General features: G+C 44.7%; 1 pseudogene; it reads right to left on the bottom strand.

Moving 5' to 3' along the window:
• Positions 1 to 4,560: 4,560 nt before the first annotated feature.
• On the bottom strand, positions 4,561 to 5,914 carry LOC140739077 (small ribosomal subunit protein RACK1-like; annotated as a pseudogene).
• Between the last annotated feature and the right edge of the window lie 971 nt (positions 5,915 to 6,885).

Raw genomic sequence — 6,885 nt, 5'->3', positions numbered from 1 at the left:
ATACATAAAGACTTGGCCTCCACAGCTGCCTGTGGCAAAGAATTCCACAGATTCACCACTCTCTGGCTAAAGAAATTTCTCTTTCTCTCCATTCTGAAAGGGTGCCCATCTATTCTGAGGCTGTGACCCTTGGTCTAAGATCCTTCAGTTCTAGATGTAAATGGAAAGCAGTGATCAGTGTGAAGTTAGTAAACACAGCTTTGCAAACAAATTCTGTATATAGCAGATGCATTGTCTTTAGAAAGCAGGATGCTGGATCACTGCACCTGTCTTATTGCTGCTCAAGAGGTGCAGTATAAGACAATGAATTACTTAATGTGGCTTCTTTTAAAATAGGCAATGTTGACTAATTTGTTTAGTTCAAGGAAGTCTGCAGACCAAATAGAGACAAATGCTTAGCACATCAATAACTGAACTATTAATGTTGGAAGATGGATGTACATAGAGAAGTTAACTTTACAACATTAGGTGTAGATAGCCGGGAACTCTGTTTCCAAGAAGCATTTAGACCATTTGTGTGGAAAGGGTATCGGGGAAATACCATTTACGTGGGAAGTCACCCAAATGGCAATGAAGCTGTATAAGTGTGGAGAGCAGTTCAGGTTTATTAGGAATAGACTAAGGAACATCAAAAAGAAATGCAGGGTAAATTAGAATCCATTCCTCTGCCTTAGATTTCTGCAACGGGAGATTCGTTCATCTGCTTTGTTGGTATGTCCTATTTAACTTATAGCAACTGTACCTGTGTTTCGGATATCCTTTGTATTTTAGAAATAGTTTGCAATTTAGAAATGTTTTATAAGATAGAAATCCTCTGTGAGTTTTAAATGTGCTTTAAGAATGCCATTTGGATTTAAACGTGTATCACAGAAAATAAATGAGCTGTGTTTAAGCTACTTTGTTTGCTGGAAGTATCTCCTGCTTGGTAGGGAGAGGGAACCCACTGTTCAAATAGTGGGTATTGACAGCTAAACTTGCGGTGGAGAATGAACAAGTCTTTGAAGATTGGGTAGTCCCTCCCCTTAATGGGGCACTCGTGGCTACATATCCAACAGGGCTTAAAGTCTTCGTTTGAGTTCGAAACTTCACGGTCAGCAAACCCAGCACCATCATAGTCAGTGCCCAGTATGGTGACATTGTACCAAAGATATTACTTAAGAAAGAATTATTTGACAGTAGTCCAACTCAGAGAGATCTCAACGAGTACAATGTCACCCCACCAAGTATTGTAAAATGGCCGACATCCTGGTTTTAGTAGTTGCACAGGCAAACGCTGGTCTACATAATGAATATATCAGAAATATGGGATAATACCCCGACTGCTCCTCAAATTGAAAGTGATGAATATTTTATTCTTTGGGTCAGAGACTGGAATGATGAACTGACAGAACACAGAGAGTAGGATGCAGATTAGACAGACCAAACCCCACTGTATCACCTGTTGGACTCAAACCAGCACGATTTGTACCCAATCCCGGCAATGCAGCAACAATTCATGTTTGGAGACAACCGATCAGCCCCTTTTTAAATATGCACCAAACATCTAGGTGGGGACCACATGCGATGCGATATGTGGTGTGTGGTAGAACCTGGTGACCCATACCTGTATTTTAATCCTGATGCATGGGGGATTTTGTGTGTTTTGTCCAGACACACATGAGGTAGCATCCACACCAGTGAACCCTAGCGGTACCAATGAAACCTGGAGAACAGATGAGACCAGATGCTTGGGAAAATTGACTAAAGCCAGCAAAAGAAGAACCCAGGGACAAGTTCCTGTACAGGGAACAGCTGCAGCTTCCCAAGTACAAATCAAGTTTCTGGACTTTTGACTGTTCAGAGTTTGCAGGCAGTATGCGCCACACCTCCAGCTGATGCTGAAGACATTCTGAAGTGACTACTTGTGAATGCTGGGCGGTTACAGGCCTTCTAGGCCAGTCCTATTCCCCAACATGTACAGCAATTTTGTCAGTACCTCCAGTGGAACTTTGTTTTTTTGTGTGTTTTCCCCCTAGCCGTCAGTCTGTGGTTTTGTATTGCCATGTGCTCTTGTTTGTTTTCATGCCCCATGTGCTCCTGTCCCCGCTCCTGCTCTACTCCAGCCCCTGTATTACTGAGTACTCGGCCTCTCACTTGTTTCTCATTATTCCCTATTTTGCTGCCACTTCTGTCTCATTGTGCTCCACCTATCATCTTCCTCTCTGTTTATTGCTCAGTGTACCTCAGTCCTGTGTTTTCACCTGTTTGTTGCCAGATTGTGCCAGTGAGTTTTCCTGAGCCTTTCCAGCATTTGTATCTGAACTCTGTCCATCCGAATATCGACTCTTCCTGTTTCCCGATCCTGGTTTTTGGATTTCTCTGGAATTTTTGATCTCTGCCTGAACTTTGACACTGACTTTGTTGCCTCTCTGGATTTGTTGCTCAGTAAATATCACAGTGCGCACAGTACTTGGTCTGTGATTGGATCCCTGCTTCAGCGTCCTGACAAATTCTTATTAATGTTATTTCCGATAGTCTTGATACTAACTGCCCATGAGTGTGGAAATCCATGTCAGATACATGCATGGATTTATAAACAAATAAATGGAGGACTTAGCACTTTATTGAGCAAAATCGATAAAAGCCTGGGCTTAATAGTTGTTTGTAAGATTGAAGAACAAGTGGTATGGACAGACTGGGACCTGGTTCATTGTATAATGTTACCCTTTCACCCTAGTGAAAACATCTGCACCATATGTATGGAGAGGCCCTTAGTCAACAGCTGATACACCAACGATTTCAAGTTGTTGAAGAAATCCTGTGCACCCATATGGTGGTAGCAGGATTACTGCTCGTTCCCACACTAGGGCAATGAGGTGCTGGCACAGAGTCCGTGCCTATCCCTCTGAAGGGAATGTGGAGTCAGTAACAAAGTCTTCAAACCTACCTCATTCTCTGGGTTAACCGTATTTGCAGCATTCTCCTACACCAACACCTTAGGAGAGAGATGAGACTGTAATTTAAACTTTCTCCATAGATAATACCAAACTTGCCCCAGCAGGACTTAGATCCCCAGATTGCACGGAACCCTTACGTTAAACCAAGACATGGTCCACCACAGAACCCCTGTATCCGACAGATGGCAAAGGGTGAGACGTATCTAAAAGGTAAAACACATGCTTAGATCTGAAAAGCAACAGAAAATTCCTGTTCACCTGAGGAAGATCACATCGTCCAGGGATAATACACCTAGAACGCGTTGTTGTTTTCAGAGTGAGACAGACTCAAACTCTGAGCTTTTGCTGTGTTTTCCTTTTAATATTTGTGTTTATAATAACATTGTTCACAGCCTCCTTACTTACCATTTGCCTCGTCGCAGTCAAAGTCGCATTTGGTCCGGCTCGGACACCCCTAAAACACAATGACTCAGAGAATATTGTTTAAGGGGATCGGTGAGCAATGACAATTCTAATTTAAGTATCACTGAATGGTCCTTACTTCTTGGTCATATGTCAACTAATACACCAGAACCCTTAATTCTTGCTTCTGGCAAAGTGTTTGTTCCTGTCCACTGAAACATTCACTCTTTGGCATTGCAGGTGAAATGAACATGGATACGTGGGAAGGCAAAGAAACAAAGCAGATTGATTCCTCTGCCCATAGAGGAGTCTCTTGACATGGATCCCTCTAGATTTGAAGAAAAGTATAGACACCATTATGTTATTGAATAGTCCCACTCATGGGAACATGACAATTTTCTGCATTTCTGAGTTATGTTTTAAATGGTTCAGCAAAGCCCTTTATCCAGGTTTTTACAAGGGAAGGTAAAATGGAAAGAGGCACTGAAGCAGAATGTATGATGAAACAAAAATGATTTCCTCCCTGGTCAAATGAAACTGTGTGGCCAAGTGGTTAAGGCGTTGGACTAGCGATCTGAAGGTTGTGAGTTCGAGCCCCAACCGAGGCAGCGTATTGTATCTTTGAGCAAGGTACTTAACCACACATTGCTCCAGTCCACCCAATTGAAAATGGGTATTGGATAACATCGTGATAGACTGGTGTCCTATCCAGGGAGGAGTCTCATACTCTCAGTCACTTGACACCACAGAATCCGACATAAGCACTGGCCTGATAAGCCTATAAGGCTTGGGACAGACTTTAACTTCTAACAAATGAAATTCGTAAATCCAATAAGCTTTTTAGAGATTTTAGTCTCATAGACTATTGTATCTACCCAGATTCCCTATCTGCTTTTAGTCAAACAGTCATGAACAGTTCATGCTGTGGTACTTTACAATGAAAATTACTACAGAATTATTGGTGTCCCTACAAATTTGCTTCTTGTTAAGATGGCGCTACTGAACATGTGCAACAACTTTCTAGAAGTCAAAAATCTAAGTTTCAACTAAAAATGTCACTAAAACACCTTTACTGAGGTAAGTTGTGTTAAGTTATCGACGTAAATAGTGAAGGGGTGAAAGGTGGCAAGGTGAGTTTGGGGGATGAGCCGAGGTGGTGTGTTGCAGAATCAATGTAAATGGAGTTCCAATGTCCGTACAGCTGGCCAGGAGCGAGATTGCATCACTCTGGGTGCTGAAAGGAGAAGTTGGGGCCCTGGCAGAGGAGATTTGGTGCCCGTACAACTGGCCTGAGTGCTAGGTTTGATCGTTTGATACCAAACTGATTTGAAGAGCTTGAGAACGTTTCAGGCTGGGCAATGGAATCCGGGCCCAGGGCAAGTTGCTGGGTGGCGTGGTCTAGGCTCTGAGCCCATCGCAGTAGCCGGGTCCTAGTGTGAATTGTCCTGTTTAGACAGTTTAAATGCTGGCCCAGATTAGTGGCAAGAGGCAACTTCAATTGCTCACTGCAATATTCATTCCTCTCTCCAGGGCACTGGAGCCTTTTGCTGTTCCATTGTCTGGTCAATTTAAATGCCAGCCTCAATAAACTGAAAAGATAGAGTATCGGGATCGGGGATGGGAGCTGTTTCCACTCACACTCCACCATGTTCACTCCTCTCTCCAGGGCACCGGAGCCTTTTGCCTTTCCAGTGTTGGGTCAACTTAAATGCTGGCCCAGATAGACTGAAAAAACAGGGTGTCGGTCAGGGCGAGAGCCAATTTCCCTCATTGTCTGCGAAAGTCACTCCTCCCCATGGCACTGAGGCTATGAAGATTGCTGTTGTAATGTGAGTATTATTAAAAGTAAGTTAAAACTAATCGGGAAGCTGTTGGTAGCAAGAGGCGGGATCCGGGGTTGGCGGGGTCTTTACTTCCGCTCTTCTTACTCCCAGTATGCATTGTATATAGTTCCTCCACCCATGCCGCACGAGGTACCTGGAAGCCTCTGTATTGTAAATATCATCTGCCATCCCAGATAAAGATGCTCTTTTGGCCATCAAGTTGTCGAGTGGTCTGTTTGTAAAGTAGAAGTTACCACATATTTTTGGCGACGAGGATGGGATTACTGCTGTTTGGCGAGAAGCAAACACACGAAACCCACTCACAGTGGCATTAATCCTGAATAGTATATTTGCAAACTCCCAGGGTGTTCCATAGTTTAGCTGTTTTATCACGGGAACCAGACACAATCTGGCGATTACCTTCCGAAAAGGCAACACTCAGAACATCCTTGGTGTGACCACAAATTGACGGGTAGTTAAGCCCGTGGTCAAATCCCAAAGTTGTAGGGTTCCATCCCAGGAGCCAGAGAGGGCAAACTGACCATCAGAAGAAATGACCACATCACTAATAAAGTGAGAATGACCATAGAGGGAACGTTAAGGGACACCGTAGCTAGTCTCATCCCAAGTTAGTTTCCACACGATGATAGTTTTATCTCAGGACACTGAGAGAATCATGTCTGGAAGTTGCAGGGTAGTGGCGATTTGTGTTACCCCGCCATTATGACCCTTTAGGGTCATCTGCTCCGTCATTGCAACTGGAAATCGAGCGTCCTCAGAGTCGATGGAAGCAGATTGTGGCACAGCCTTTGCTGTGGCCTTCCCCACAGCCCACGGGTTGCCTGACACCCTGGTCACTGATAATGGCCCCGATGTTCACCAGTGAGCTGTTCAGTGAGTTCATGCGGCAGAATGACTTTCGTCACATTCGGACGGCCCCTTTCCACCCAGCCTCAAATGGTTTGGCTGAGCGGGCTGTTCAGACAGTGAAGGAAGGCCTGAAGCAGATGACAGGGCTTAGTACCCGGCTTTCACGTTTCCTGTTTAAATACCGCCTCACTCCACAGACTACGACTGCATGCACTCCAGCAGAGATGCTGATGGGGCGTAGGCCTAAGTCAAGATTGGACCTGCTGTGCCCGGACATGAAGTCAAAAGTGGAGAGAAAGCAGGAAAAGCAGAAGGAGGGACACGATCAACATGCGCGAGAGAGACAGTTAGAACCCGATGACAATGTCTACGTGAGAAACAATCAGCAATATCTACCTGGTGTTATTCTTAAACAGGCTAGTCCAGTCTCCTACGTTGTTAAGCTGACTGATGGGCGTGTTTTCCGCAGACATCAGGACCATGTGCGCCTGCGTCATGATTCCGGCTCAGAGGTAGACAGTTCCATGGAGTTTCCAAAGGTGAGACAGACTACTGGGGAAGCATGTCCACCAGTGACTTTGCTAGAGGGAGACACACTGGCAGAGGGGGCAGAGGCCCCTGAAGAGGATGGACATTCTCACATGGACACACAGACCCCTCTCATGTCCTCAACACTAGATCCACCCAAAACATCCTCACCAGCGGTGCCTGCTGGGTCACCAGGGGTAGCGCGTAGATCGCAGCGCCGTCGCAAACCTCCTGACAGACTGAATCTTTGATTGGATGGTTTCTTTTGTTGTTAAATTGAATGTTGAATTTGCCATGTTGTTTTTAGGTGTTTTTGTATTGTTGCT

This window comes from Hemitrygon akajei, chromosome 15 (genome assembly GCF_048418815.1).
Source record: "Hemitrygon akajei chromosome 15, sHemAka1.3, whole genome shotgun sequence".
NCBI classification, from domain to species: Eukaryota; Metazoa; Chordata; class Chondrichthyes; order Myliobatiformes; family Dasyatidae; genus Hemitrygon; species Hemitrygon akajei.
Note: the sequence above shows the minus strand (reverse complement) of the source record. Positions and strands in the feature narration are given on the sequence as shown.